General features: G+C 38.1%; 1 long non-coding RNA gene across 5 annotated transcripts; it reads right to left on the bottom strand.

Annotated features, from left to right (window-relative positions):
- Positions 1-2,779: 2,779 nt before the first annotated feature.
- On the bottom strand, positions 2,780-13,095 carry LOC149922453 (uncharacterized). Of its 5 annotated transcripts, XR_016477245.1 has the most exons (9): positions 13,035-13,095; positions 11,490-11,586; positions 11,321-11,430; positions 7,408-7,540; positions 7,231-7,344; positions 7,062-7,171; positions 3,149-3,281; positions 2,972-3,085; positions 2,780-2,912 (listed from the first exon to the last, which is right to left on the bottom strand). It is a non-coding gene; the product is annotated as an uncharacterized LOC149922453 (long non-coding RNA). The 5 variants fall into 5 exon arrangements; XR_016477243.1 differs by lacking the exon at positions 11,321-11,430; XR_016477246.1 differs by lacking the exon at positions 11,321-11,430 and having other exon boundaries at positions 2,972-3,068.
- Between the last annotated feature and the right edge of the window lie 2,589 nt (positions 13,096-15,684).

Raw genomic sequence — 15,684 nt, 5'->3', positions numbered from 1 at the left:
TTAGCAAGCCCTTTTGAGGTTAACTTCCCAAGCCGCACAGAGGCAGAGGTGAGGTGGTCTGTTTTACCGATGGGTCAAAGACCAATTCTGGTACGCTTCAATTTTCCAAGCAGAAATCTCTGCTATCTGTGCCAATTATTGTGTGGAAAAGAAGCATCGTGGGAAGGTTATCCAAATCTACAGGGATAGTCAGGCCGGTCTTAAACCTCTTAACCAGCATAGTATCACTTCTAAACTGGTTCTTAGCTGCTTAGATCTTCTTTCTGATCTTGGGATGTACAATAAGGTTCAACTTTTTTGGTTACCTGGTCACAAAGGGCATTATGGGAACGAGAAAGCTGACGCCTTGGCCCGGGAGGGTCCAAGAGCTGGGTTTAGTGGTCCTGAACCTGCTCTACCCATCCCCCGTGGCCTGGTCTCCAAGTATATGTCGAATCGTCAACTCAAGCTTTGGCTTGAGATGGATGGTCAAAGGCGGGCCAGGCAGAGAGAAAAAAAAAGAGTTACTCTCGCTCTCTAAGACTAATATAAGATTGGTAACTGGCCTACTAACAGGCCATTGCCAACTTTAACAGACACCTAAATCTTATTGGGGTCAATGATGACCCAATTTGTAGAGCTTGTCTAGCCGTGGAAGTAACTGCCTCACACATTCTTTGTTGTTAGAAATAGTATATTAATCTCTTATAGCGTTTTCCATTGGGAACCTCCGAGCACTCCCGGAGTGCTCCAAAATCAAAATCATATTCCATTGGGAAAAAAAGGGGCAACTCCGAGAGGGAGAATCGTCTTCCATTGACCAAGTAACTCCTCCCGGAGTGCTCCAGCTGCCCCAACTCAAGTCGGAGGGAAACAAAAGAGTGCTCCGAAAACGTTTCGTATTTCATTGGGAGCTACCAGGACGAATCCTCCGAGCGCCTCCTACAGAGAGCAGTGACGTCATTCAACAAATCCGGATCACACTCGGAGGTTTCCAATGGAAAACGCTATTAATTTGTTAACAAGTCCTTACCATGACCTTTGAGTTCATTGACCTTTAATCTTAACCAGAATGAACCCTAGGGTGGCGACATTCTACATCAACCAATGAGACATTGTCTAATGTTGCGGGCTTTTAGGTGGGTCATTGTATGATAATATATATATATAAAGGTTAACTAAATCCCACCTTCACCGAAGCAAACTATCGATTGAAATTCATATTAATCTAGCTGGTTTGACCTCTGATGTCAAATTTAATCCTCTATAGAAATGAAAACCAATAGTTGCCCTGGAATAGTTCAGCCAATGCCTAAGAATGAGTTCTTATAAGCTCTTTAGTGGGAAAGAAAATGGATCCACAGCTGAAGCGGTGAGGCAACATTTCAACAAGATGGCCAAGGTTATGTTATTTTATAAAAAGAACTATTACTACTTTCCCAAAAAATTATGAAATTATTCTTGGTCTTGTTAAACTCAAGCGCATCTAAGTTGACCGTGGTGAGGATAAGTTATCAGATTTTAATTGAAGCATTTAAGGGTTGTGTCGATTTCCTTCTTAGAAAAAGAGTATTTGCTTTGTGCAAGATTTATAAACCAATATACTAAATTTACTTGAATTGAAGCCGTGTTATCGAGAGATATGTAGAAACAAATTATTTGATAATTGATCAGATTAATATATTGTAAAATCATTTTGGTACACCAAATTCTTGGTCAGCCATATAAATTTCTTAACATTGATTTCTATTACCTCGAAAAATCATTAAGTTTTCATTCAAATCAAAGAACAGTTCTCCAGTGGTTAGCACTTTCGCCTCGCAACAAGAGGAGCCGGGTTCGAACCCAGCTTGTGGCACTGGGTGAAAACTCGGAACAACTCCTTCTTTCGTTGAGTTTGCAAGTTCTCTCCCCGCTTGTGTAAGGGGTTTCCCCCCAGAGCTCTTCGGTTTCCCCTTCCATAAAAACTTGTCGAGGTTAACGGTAATAGTTAGTGTAGGGAGCTGTTGGCTTGAAGGGCTGGCCACCACCCTCCTACGCATTGTAACCCGGCCACCTGAATTAATGGCTTCAAAAGTTGCTTGATGACTTAGGCCTAAGGTGGTGCCTTGGGTCTTAGCCTAGCTGATTATTATTATTATTATTATTTTACGAGAATATACCATCAACCGTAATACGTACTAGTAGCGACCAACTGTCAACAGAAAAAGGGTTACCAGTGCCGCGATAATATTAATTACGAACATTCCATACAATCTTCAGGAATTGGAAAAGCCAAAAGACCAGACTGCTCAAATATCTACAATTTATTGAGAATATAAGTTGGATGGTTCTAATTTGTCAGTTTTATTCTATTATATACTTTCTGATAAAGCCGGTGGATGTCTAGTTTTATCTTGTTAAAAAAGGAACCACCTATGGACTGCAATGCACAAGGATGATAAAATTAGCGAATAAGTAGATTGGTCCATTATGAAAAGGGATAAAAAAAAAAAGCTATAGGGTTTAGCTTTTTTATCCCTTTTCATAATGGACTTATCTACTTATTCGCCAATTTTATCATCCTTAGTTTTATCTTGCACAACCACATGACCATTTTATTTCTTGATAACCACCAAGTCTAACAAATTTAAAACTAATCTCATTTTAAGGTTAACCAGTTTCTTTTCTTATCGAGTCATTGATATTTTCTAAATTAAATTTTTTAAGTAACTGATTGGCTGCTTTGTGGTAATTATTGTCATTAAAAACTTTGGAAGTAGCGGTGCTTTAATTTCAATTGTAGGCCATTTCACAAGATGCAAGCAAAGGTGAAACATGTACCTGTATGACCAAAATTCAGTTAAATCACCCCGCAATGACATTTGAGTACCTTCGAAGCATTCAGGAAAAAGTATCGTAATGAAACGGGCTATAACACTATATATAGTCACCTAAAATAATTTTATTTGATACAAACATATCATTATAAAATTCCATCTTGTTTACTTACTGGGAAACTATTGGTTTTCAACTTTTCATAGATAGGCCGATGACAAAGGCTTAGCCGAGCTCATATTACGTAACTTTTTACACCGTGCGAATTCACACTAAATATCCAAAATATCTATATTAATTGGTAATTTTTATGGTTATAAATGTTGTTTAGTAAATATTTTAGGCGATTTACCTTTCTAATAATGTTTTTTATCTTCATTTATCTACTTCACGTTATCCATACTCTGGGCACCGTTTTTCCAATAATTCTTTTTTGACTTGGTGACGTCATAGCAACAGTCAGCCAATGAACCAATCGCGTTTGGCTAAAACAAATTAGAAATTATTAAAGACTAGAAGTTTTAAATTCTGATTGTTAGACGACCCATGGCCGTGAGAGCTGGGCGTTCGCTAAGTCCTTCGGGGCTTAGCTACCTTGGGATGTGCGGGTTCGAGTCCCGCAGTGAGAAATGATCAATTTGTATAGAGGCCTATATATAAATTGATCAATTCTTGCACGTACAGACCGGCCAGTACATACAGTTGAAGGTGCCCAAGGTTAACACCTAATGAAACTGTTCTTTTTATTTATTTATGAAAATTATAAAAAAAAAAGCTAATAATGACTATTTAATTAATATCATATATTACATTAAAATTATATTTTATCATTATTATTATATTATTAGAATTTTACAATAATTCAATTTGTCTGTTCATTGCCATGAAACAATTTTTATCATGTTTTTTCATGGATAGGACGGCAGATAGCGCTATATTTCCAAAGCTCATGGTACTAAGATTCCCAAATAGATGGCGACGCTGTTCAGATAATTTGTAACAGCTGACTCTGCGCGAGCAAGGGCCAACGCGTCAGCCGCCGAGACACAGTTAATAAAACAAGTCTTAAAGCTTCTTGTAATTATTACAACTATAGAATAGTATAACCGTGATTATAAGGACACTGAAAGCGAGCAATCACGATACATGGTGTCAGAATTGTCTATATCTACGCTGGGTTTTTCTATTTTTTCACAATAAAAATGTTCACGAAGTTCCAACCAGTGGTACTCTGCTGGGTTAGCCTGTATTGGCATTACTGGAACTATGAGAACATTCTTCCTCTGCATCTTTTTATAGAGGAAGCTGCTTCTTTTGGTGCCTATAGGCTTAACCTAAATGGTTGGTGGAAGGCTAATAATTGAGTAAATGGTCACACCAAAGTCTATCATGATATTTCTAGTCTTTTACCCGAACTTAAGATAGGTTCCGACATCTCCGCTGCTAAATTACACTTTAGCAAGCCCTTTTGAGGTTAACTTCCCAAGCCGCACAGAGGCAGAGGTGAGGTGGTCTGTTTTACCGATGGGTCAAAGACCAATTCTGGTACGCTTCAATTTTCCAAGCAGAAATCTCTGCTATCTGTGCCAATTATTGTGTGGAAAAGAAGCATCGTGGGAAGGTTATCCAAATCTACAGGGATAGTCAGGCCGGTCTTAAACCTCTTAACCAGCATAGTATCACTTCTAAACTGGTTCTTAGCTGCTTAGATCTTCTTTCTGATCTTGGGATGTACAATAAGGTTCAACTTTTTTGGTTACCTGGTCACAAAGGGCATTATGGGAACGAGAAAGCTGACGCCTTGGCCCGGGAGGGTCCAAGAGCTGGGTTTAGTGGTCCTGAACCTGCTCTACCCATCCCCCGTGGCCTGGTCTCCAAGTATATGTCGAATCGTCAACTCAAGCTTTGGCTTGAGATGGATGGTCAAAGGCGGGCCAGGCAGAGAGAAAAAAAAAGAGTTACTCTCGCTCTCTAAGACTAATATAAGATTGGTAACTGGCCTACTAACAGGCCATTGCCAACTTTAACAGACACCTAAATCTTATTGGTGTCAATGATGACCCAATTTGTAGAGCTTGTCTAGCCGTGGAAGTAACTGCCTCACACATTCTTTGTTGTTAGAAATAGTATATTAATCTCTTATAGCGTTTTCCATTGGGAACCTCCGAGCACTCCCGGAGTGCTCCAAAATCAAAATCATATTCCATTGGGAAAAAAAGGGGCAACTCCGAGAGGGAGAATCGTCTTCCATTGACCAAGTAACTCCTCCCGGAGTGCTCCAGCTGCCCCAACTCAAGTCGGAGGGAAACAAAAGAGTGCTCCGAAAACGTTTCGTATTTCATTGGGAGCTACCAGGACGAATCCTCCGAGCGCCTCCTACAGAGAGCAGTGACGTCATTCAACAAATCCGGATCACACTCGGAGGTTTCCAATGGAAAACGCTATTAATTTGTTAACAAGTCCTTACCATGACCTTTGAGTTCATTGACCTTTAATCTTAACCAGAATGAACCCTAGGGTGGCGACATTCTACATCAACCAATGAGACATTGTCTAATGTTGCGGGCTTTTAGGTGGGTCATTGTATGATAATATATATATATAAAGGTTAACTAAATCCCACCTTCACCGAAGCAAACTATCGATTGAAATTCATATTAATCTAGCTGGTTTGACCTCTGATGTCAAATTTAATCCTCTATAGAAATGAAAACCAATAGTTGCCCTGGAATAGTTCAGCCAATGCCTAAGAATGAGTTCTTATAAGCTCTTTAGTGGGAAAGAAAATGGATCCACAGCTGAAGCGGTGAGGCAACATTTCAACAAGATGGCCAAGGTTATGTTATTTTATAAAAAGAACTATTACTACTTTCCCAAAAAATTATGAAATTATTCTTGGTCTTGTTAAACTCTCAAGCGCATCTAAGTTGACCGTGGTGAGGATAAGTTATCAGATTTTAATTGAAGCATTTAAGGGTTGTGTCGATTTCCTTCTTAGAAAAAGAGTATTTGCTTTGTGCAAGATTTATAAACCAATATACTAAATTTACTTGAATTGAAGCCGTGTTATCGAGAGATATGTAGAAACAAATTATTTGATAATTGATCAGATTAATATATTGTAAAATCATTTTGGTACACCAAATTCTTGGTCAGCCATATAAATTTCTTAACATTGATTTCTATTACCTCGAAAAATCATTAAGTTTTCATTCAAATCAAAGAACAGTTCTCCAGTGGTTAGCACTTTCGCCTCGCAACAAGAGGAGCCGGGTTCGAACCCAGCTTGTGGCACTGGGTGAAAACTCGGAACAACTCCTTCTTTCGTTGAGTTTGCAAGTTCTCTCCCCGCTTGTGTAAGGGGTTTCCCCCCCGAGCTCTTCGGTTTCCCCTTCCATAAAAACTTGTCGAGGTTAACGGTAATAGTTAGTGTAGGGAGCTGTTGGCTTGAAGGGCTGGCCACCACCCTCCTACGCATTGTAACCCGGCCACCTGAATTAATGGCTTCAAAAGTTGCTTGATGACTTAGGCCTAAGGTGGTGCCTTGGGTCTTAGCCTAGCTGATTATTATTATTATTATTATTATTATTTTACGAGAATATACCATCAACCGTAATACGTACTAGTAGCGACCAACTGTCAACAGAAAAAGGGTTACCAGTGCCGCGATAATATTAATTACGAACATTCCATACAATCTTCAGGAATTGGAAAAGCCAAAAGACCAGACTGCTCAAATATCTACAATTTATTGAGAATATAAGTTGGATGGTTCTAATTTGTCAGTTTTATTCTATTATATACTTTCTGATAAAGCCGGTGGATGTCTAGTTTTATCTTGTTAAAAAAGGAACCACCTATGGACTGCAATGCACAAGGATGATAAAATTAGCGAATAAGTAGATTGGTCCATTATGAAAAGGGATAAAAAAAAAAGCTATAGGGTTTAGCTTTTTTTATCCCTTTTCATAATGGACTTATCTACTTATTCTCCAATTTTATCATCCTTAGTTTTATCTTGCACAACCACATGACCATTTTATTTCTTGATAACCACCAAGTCTAACAAATTTAAAACTAATCTCATTTTAAGGTTAACCAGTTTCTTTTCTTATCGAGTCATTGATATTTTCTAAATTAAATTTTTTAAGTAACTGATTGGCTGCTTTGTGGTAATTATTGTCATTAAAAACTTTGGAAGTAGCGGTGCTTTAATTTCAATTGTAGGCCATTTCACAAGATGCAAGCAAAGGTGAAACATGTACCTGTATGACCAAAATTCAGTTAAATCACCCCGCAATGACATTTGAGTACCTTCGAAGCATTCAGGAAAAAGTATCGTAATGAAACGGGCTATAACACTATATATAGTCACCTAAAATAATTTTATTTGATACAAACATATCATTATAAAATTCCATCTTGTTTACTTACTGGGAAACTATTGGTTTTCAACTTTTCATAGATAGGCCGATGACAAAGGCTTAGCCGAGCTCATATTACGTAACTTTTTACACCGTGCGAATTCACACTAAATATCCAAAATATCTATATTAATTGGTAATTTTTATGGTTATAAATGTTGTTTAGTAAATATTTTAGGCGATTTACCTTTCTAATAATGTTTTTTATCTTCATTTATCTACTTCACGTTATCCATACTCTGGGCACCGTTTTTCCAATAATTCTTTTTTGACTTGGTGACGTCATAGCAACAGTCAGCCAATGAACCAATCGCGTTTGGCTAAAACAAATTAGAAATTATTAAAGACTAGAAGTTTTAAATTCTGATTGTTAGACGACCCATGGCCGTGAGAGCTGGGCGTTCGCTAAGTCCTTCGGGGCTTAGCTACCTTGGGATGTGCGGGTTCGAGTCCCGCAGTGAGAAATGATCAATTTGTATAGAGGCCTATATATAAATTGATCAATTCTTGCACGTACAGACCGGACAGTACATACAGTTGAAGGTGCCCAAGGTTAACACCTAATGAAACTGTTCTTTTTATTTATTTATGAAAATTATAAAAAAAAAGCTAATAATGACTATTTAATTAATATCATATATTACATTAAAATTATATTTTATCATTATTATTATATTATTAGAATTTTACAATAATTCAATTTGTCTGTTCATTGCCATGAAACAATTTTTATCATGTTTTTTCATGGATAGGACGGCAGATAGCGCTATATTTCCTAAGCTCATGGTACTAAGATTCCCAAATTGATGGCGACGCTGTTCAGATAATTTGTAACAACTGACTCTGCGCGAGCAAGGGCCAACGCGTCAGCCGCCGAGACACAGTTAATAAAACAAGTCTTAAAGCTTCTTGTAATTATTACAACTATAGAATAGTATAACCGTGATTATAAGGACACTGAAAGCGAGCAATCACGATACATGGTGTCAGAATTGTCTATATCTACGCTGGGTTTTTCTATTTTTTCACAATAAAAATGTTCACGAAGTTCCAACCAGTGGTACTCTGCTGGGTTAGCCTGTATTGGCATTACTGGAACTATGAGAACATTCTTCCTCTGCATCTTTTTATAGAGGAAGCTGCTTCTTTTGGTGCCTATAGGCTTAACCTAAATGGTTGGTGGAAGGCTAATAATTGAGTAAATGGTCACACCAAAGTCTATCATGATATTTCTAGTCTTTTACCCGAACTTAAGATAGGTTCCGACATCTCCGCTGCTAAATTACACTTTAGCAAGCCCTTTTGAGGTTAACTTCCCAAGCCGCACAGAGGCAGAGGTGAGGTGGTCTGTTTTACCGATGGGTCAAAGACCAATTCTGGTACGCTTCAATTTTCCAAGCAGAAATCTCTGCTATCTGTGCCAATTATTGTGTGGAAAAGAAGCATCGTGGGAAGGTTATCCAAATCTACAGGGATAGTCAGGCCGGTCTTAAACCTCTTAACCAGCATAGTATCACTTCTAAACTGGTTCTTAGCTGCTTAGATCTTCTTTCTGATCTTGGGATGTACAATAAGGTTCAACTTTTTTGGTTACCTGGTCACAAAGGGCATTATGGGAACGAGAAAGCTGACGCCTTGGCCCGGGAGGGTCCAAGAGCTGGGTTTAGTGGTCCTGAACCTGCTCTACCCATCCCCCGTGGCCTGGTCTCCAAGTATATGTCGAATCGTCAACTCAAGCTTTGGCTTGAGATGGATGGTCAAAGGCGGGCCAGGCAGAGAGAAAAAAAAAGAGTTACTCTCGCTCTCTAAGACTAATATAAGATTGGTAACTGGCCTACTAACAGGCCATTGCCAACTTTAACAGACACCTAAATCTTATTGGTGTCAATGATGACCCAATTTGTAGAGCTTGTCTAGCCGTGGAAGTAACTGCCTCACACATTCTTTGTTGTTAGAAATAGTATATTAATCTCTTATAGCGTTTTCCATTGGGAACCTCCGAGCACTCCCGGAGTGCTCCAAAATCAAAATCATATTCCATTGGGAAAAAAAGGGGCAACTCCGAGAGGGAGAATCGTCTTCCATTGACCAAGTAACTCCTCCCGGAGTGCTCCAGCTGCCCCAACTCAAGTCGGAGGGAAACAAAAGAGTGCTCCGAAAACGTTTCGTATTTCATTGGGAGCTACCAGGACGAATCCTCCGAGCGCCTCCTACAGAGAGCAGTGACGTCATTCAACAAATCCGGATCACACTCGGAGGTTTCCAATGGAAAACGCTATTAATTTGTTAACAAGTCCTTACCATGACCTTTGAGTTCATTGACCTTTAATCTTAACCAGAATGAACCCTAGGGTGGCGACATTCTACATCAACCAATGAGACATTGTCTAATGTTGCGGGCTTTTAGGTGGGTCATTGTATGATAATATATATATATAAAGGTTAACTAAATCCCACCTTCACCGAAGCAAACTATCGATTGAAATTCATATTAATCTAGCTGGTTTGACCTCTGATGTCAAATTTAATCCTCTATAGAAATGAAAACCAATAGTTGCCCTGGAATAGTTCAGCCAATGCCTAAGAATGAGTTCTTATAAGCTCTTTAGTGGGAAAGAAAATGGATCCACAGCTGAAGCGGTGAGGCAACATTTCAACAAGATGGCCAAGGTTATGTTATTTTATAAAAAGAACTATTACTACTTTCCCAAAAAATTATGAAATTATTCTTGGTCTTGTTAAACTCTCAAGCGCATCTAAGTTGACCGTGGTGAGGATAAGTTATCAGATTTTAATTGAAGCATTTAAGGGTTGTGTCGATTTCCTTCTTAGAAAAAGAGTATTTGCTTTGTGCAAGATTTATAAACCAATATACTAAATTTACTTGAATTGAAGCCGTGTTATCGAGAGATATGTAGAAACAAATTATTTGATAATTGATCAGATTAATATATTGTAAAATCATTTTGGTACACCAAATTCTTGGTCAGCCATATAAATTTCTTAACATTGATTTCTATTACCTCGAAAAATCATTAAGTTTTCATTCAAATCAAAGAACAGTTCTCCAGTGGTTAGCACTTTCGCCTCGCAACAAGAGGAGCCGGGTTCGAACCCAGCTTGTGGCACTGGGTGAAAACTCGGAACAACTCCTTCTTTCGTTGAGTTTGCAAGTTCTCTCCCCGCTTGTGTAAGGGGTTTCCCCCCCGAGCTCTTCGGTTTCCCCTTCCATAAAAACTTGTCGAGGTTAACGGTAATAGTTAGTGTAGGGAGCTGTTGGCTTGAAGGGCTGGCCACCACCCTCCTACGCATTGTAACCCGGCCACCTGAATTAATGGCTTCAAAAGTTGCTTGATGACTTAGGCCTAAGGTGGTGCCTTGGGTCTTAGCCTAGCTGATTATTATTATTATTATTATTATTATTTTACGAGAATATACCATCAACCGTAATACGTACTAGTAGCGACCAACTGTCAACAGAAAAAGGGTTACCAGTGCCGCGATAATATTAATTACGAACATTCCATACAATCTTCAGGAATTGGAAAAGCCAAAAGACCAGACTGCTCAAATATCTACAATTTATTGAGAATATAAGTTGGATGGTTCTAATTTGTCAGTTTTATTCTATTATATACTTTCTGATAAAGCCGGTGGATGTCTAGTTTTATCTTGTTAAAAAAGGAACCACCTATGGACTGCAATGCACAAGGATGATAAAATTAGCGAATAAGTAGATTGGTCCATTATGAAAAGGGATAAAAAAAAAAAGCTATAGGGTTTAGCTTTTTTTATCCCTTTTCATAATGGACTTATCTACTTATTCTCCAATTTTATCATCCTTAGTTTTATCTTGCACAACCACATGACCATTTTATTTCTTGATAACCACCAAGTCTAACAAATTTAAAACTAATCTCATTTTAAGGTTAACCAGTTTCTTTTCTTATCGAGTCATTGATATTTTCTAAATTAAATTTTTTAAGTAACTGATTGGCTGCTTTGTGGTAATTATTGTCATTAAAAACTTTGGAAGTAGCGGTGCTTTAATTTCAATTGTAGGCCATTTCACAAGATGCAAGCAAAGGTGAAACATGTACCTGTATGACCAAAATTCAGTTAAATCACCCCGCAATGACATTTGAGTACCTTCGAAGCATTCAGGAAAAAGTATCGTAATGAAACGGGCTATAACACTATATATAGTCACCTAAAATAATTTTATTTGATACAAACATATCATTATAAAATTCCATCTTGTTTACTTACTGGGAAACTATTGGTTTTCAACTTTTCATAGATAGGCCGATGACAAAGGCTTAGCCGAGCTCATATTACGTAACTTCTTACACCGTGCGAATTCACACTAAATATCCAAAATATCTATATTAATTGGTAATTTTTATGGTTTCCCCTGTTGGGCTATTTTTAAGAAAGCACCTTTTGTTTTTTTTTGGTTTTTGTTTATTTTTTTAGGTGTATTATTTGTCAAGGATTACAGAAATTCCAAAAGTTTTAAGCTCAATTTATTATTTAGAAAGATATGATAAATATAAAATTGTTACTTACCCCCAATATTTACCTCGGAAAATACATAATATTTCGACATTTTTGTACGTATTGGGTGAGTTAGGAATGTGTTTTTTTTTTCAATTCCGTATGTGGAGTTAATAGAAGGAGAGAAAACTCCTTCGTGTGAGATCTATTCATCTCTCAGTCGCTATCCCTTGTTTAATTCGCACCACAAGAGACTATACTAGGTACTGTCCTCTAGGTTTCGTTATAGATGGCACAGCTTGATTAGCAAGAATGGGGCTGCGGTGGCGCCGCGCGCCCCCAGCGCTCGATCGTAGCGAGTGCGCGGCGCCGTAAGGCGCCAATACGAGTTCAGTTTCACTTTTAGTTAGGAACTGCGCCCAAAGAAAAATGCCCATTTTTCACATTTTCTAATTTTATCCTTCATCAGTCCTACTTTACCCAAAAGCTTTGTATAATGCATACCATTAAAAAGCCCATTTTTTCAAGATTCCAATTTGTTGGCTTCTTTTTTTTCTTGTAAAAACATGTTTCCGCAAAATAATTTTATTTTTTTAGATTCCTTGACCACTAATTAACAATTAGAAAAATAATAACAAAAAAAACAAATTGAATTCGCCGTAAAAAAAAACATTTCACTTAGCACTTTTTTAAATTTAGTAGTATCTTGCCGTTAAATCTAATTCTTCATCGGTCCTACCTCACCCAATACGTACAAAAATGTCGAAATATTATGTATTTTCCGAGATAATAATAATAATAATCAGCTAGGCTTATACCCAAGGCACCACCTTAGGCCTAAGTCATCATGCGACTTTTGAAGCCCTTAATTCAGGTGGCCGGGTTACAATGCGTAGGAGGGTGGTGGCAAGCCCTGCATGCCACTTGATCGAGCCAACAGCTCCCTACACTAACTATTACCGTTAACCTAGACAAGTTTTTATGGAAGGGGAAACCGAAGACCTCGGGGGAAAACCCCTTAAACCAGTGGAGAGATAACTTGCAAACTCAACGCAGAAGGAGTTGTTCCGAGTTTTCACCCAGTGCCACAAGTTGGGATCGAACCTGGCTCCTCTTGTTGCGAGGCGAAAGTGCTAACCACTCCGCCACCCCACATTAAAATTGGCGGTAAGTAACAATTTTATATTTATCATATCTTTCTAAATAATAAATTGCGCTTAAAACTTTTGGCATTTCTGTAATCCTTGACAAATAATACACCTAAAACAATAAACAAAATTCCCAAATGTTGTTTAGTAAATATTTTAGGCGATTTACCTTTCTAATAATGTTCATTTTCTTCTTTTATCTACTTCACGTTATCCCTACTCTGGACGCTGTTTTTCCAATAATTTTTTTTGACTTGGTGACGTCATAGCAACAGCCAGCCAATGAGCCAATCGCGTTTGGCTAAAACAAATTAGAAATTATTAAAGACTAGAAGTTTTACATTCTGATTGTTAGACGACCCATGGCCATGGAAGTTGAGAGCTGGGCGTTGGGATGTGCGGGTTCGAGTCCCGCAGTGAGAATTGATCAATTTGTATAGAGGCCTATATATAAATTGATCAATTCTTGCACGTACAGACCGGCCGGTACATACAGTTGAAGGTGCCCAAGCCTACAAGGGGCACCAAGAGGGTTCGAAAAAAATAAAAGTAGAAAACTTTTATCATTTGCTTTTCACAAAATATTTTCCGAAGTAATTTTAGTAAATGCGTCCACCCCTATGAACCAAAAACGTTTGATTGTCACATTCTCTGACGGACTACCGTCTAGCAGGCTCCCCGCCAGCAATAGGCACAAGTAGGCACGTGCCTACGTTGAAAAAGTGTAGGCTTACTTTGGGGGCCTCTAAATTTTTGAAACGGTGCCTATTATAACCCTCAATATTTTTAGTTACTAGTTGGTAAAATAAGATTTGATATTTCCAATTTTAGCTTACTGAGAGTAAGATAACAGATTGGAAACGAAAAAATCGAAAGTTAATTTTATCGAAATGTACTATAATTAGAGTACGGTTGGCAACGCTGTCCGTGATTATAGATTTTCCTCTTGAAAAAACTTTTTCTTTTGAATTGACTGACTTTTTGCCTCAGTGTCAGTGAGATGCTACAATACACACAACAAAGACATTTAGTTTCTTGGAATTTGACGACGTCAGTTAAGAGGACCGGAGGGGGGATTGCCAAAACTGGATTTCTCTCTTTCTCGTCCCAGCAGAGGTAAAGCCCAAGCATGGACTAATTAATGTATACACAGGGACGGTCCGCATAGGAAATTTAGCGGCTAGCGATTGCTAAATGTGCCCTCGAGCGGCGATTGTGCGAACTAACGACAAACTGAGTCAAGGGGGATGGAAACGGGAGGAAAGGTTTAAGGGAACAAAAAAAAAAGCAGTCGCCTTGCCGGCGATGTTGTAAGCTCCACGTGCGTTTGGTAAATGAATTCATTTATATTAACAATTAAATTGATTGATATTAATTTTTCGGCCCATACATTCGAGACGTTATTCTCAATTTCTCCAGACAAAAAGAAAATTAAAAAAGTGGATTTAAGTGATTCCGATAATGGTAAATCAAAGATTTTTTTGGACAAGGCTTAGAAAAAGATGAACAGGAAAGGTATAAAGAAATCTTTCGTGTGTTCTTTATGACAATACTTCGAATCACTTTTACACGAAGGGTAAACACACAGCTTTTTCCTCATAATTAATTTGTAAAACTACTTAAATGTTTTTCAAATCATAAGCAGACGCCAACATCGATAGACTCCAAGACTTGCAGATAGAGGGCAGCATCGTTTTTCCGTTTGATGACGTTTTGACTCGGCTAACTTTGCTTAAGGGGGGAGGAAAAGAGGGAACAGCATTAACAAGACTTAGTCGCCGATTTTATGAGAGAGTAGCGTTGTGCGGACCGTCCCTGTGTATACATTAATTAGTCCATGGCCCAAGCCTATTGCTTTGATAGGAAGGGGTTATTCTTTCAAATATTGAGGAATTTGGGTTTCCCCTTTTTACCTCACCTGATTTCAGTGACCATCGAACGGGGTCCGTCAGTGATTAGGGCCTCGCGTTTCGTCAATCGTCATTTCGTTTTTGTCTCCTGAGCAAGATAGTTTTCAATTTCGAGTCTCTTTTGGCCAGAATTTAACTAAATTTAATAGTTGATTTTTCAACAGCCTTTTTCAAAGCTAATAAGCTATTTGTAGCTTAATTTTCCAAACAGCCCTTTCAAGGCTAATAAGCTATTTGTAGCTTAATTTTCCAAACAGCCTTTTTCAAGGCTAATAAGCTATTGTAGCTTAATTTTCCAAACAGCCTTTTTCAAGGCTAATAAGCTATTGTAGCTTAATTTTCCAAACCGCCTTTTTCAAGGCTAATAAGCTATTGTAGCTTAATTTTCCAAACAGCCTTTTTCAAGGCTAATAAGCTATTTGTAGCTTAATTTTCCCACTGCCTTTTTGAAACCTAATTTGCTATTATGTTTACATATACTATAGCTCTGCTTTATCCAAACAGTCTTTTCGAGACTACTAAGCTATTACAAGCTTCGTTTAGAATAGGTTTTAAATTAAGTTTTAAAATATGAGCACCCGAAAGTTTTTATCTGGGGCCCAAAAACGCCAGAAGCGCAAGAGAGAAGATGGTGTTGTTAGTAGCCAGAAAGACGCAATGGAACGTTTTTTGAAATCGTCAGGCAAGAGTCATAATGATAGTTCCGGGGAAAGCTTGGGAAATAAAGAGGGTTTAGAATTCGAAGGTGGTAATATTTCTGAGGTTCTTCCAAACGTCAGTTCTGCTTTAGACATTGCACTAAGTAATGAAGCCGAAATTATTAGAAACCCTACTATATCTGCCGATGTGCAAGATTTAACTAATTTAACAAGAGTGCGCTTACACGAATTGGATATTAGTTTAGATAAA

Source organism: Leiobunum rupestre, chromosome 11, assembly GCF_980474605.1.
Source record: "Leiobunum rupestre chromosome 11, qqLeiRupe1.1.hap1, whole genome shotgun sequence".
NCBI classification, from domain to species: domain Eukaryota; kingdom Metazoa; phylum Arthropoda; class Arachnida; order Opiliones; family Sclerosomatidae; genus Leiobunum; species Leiobunum rupestre.
This window is presented reverse-complemented; position numbering and strand designations above follow the sequence as displayed.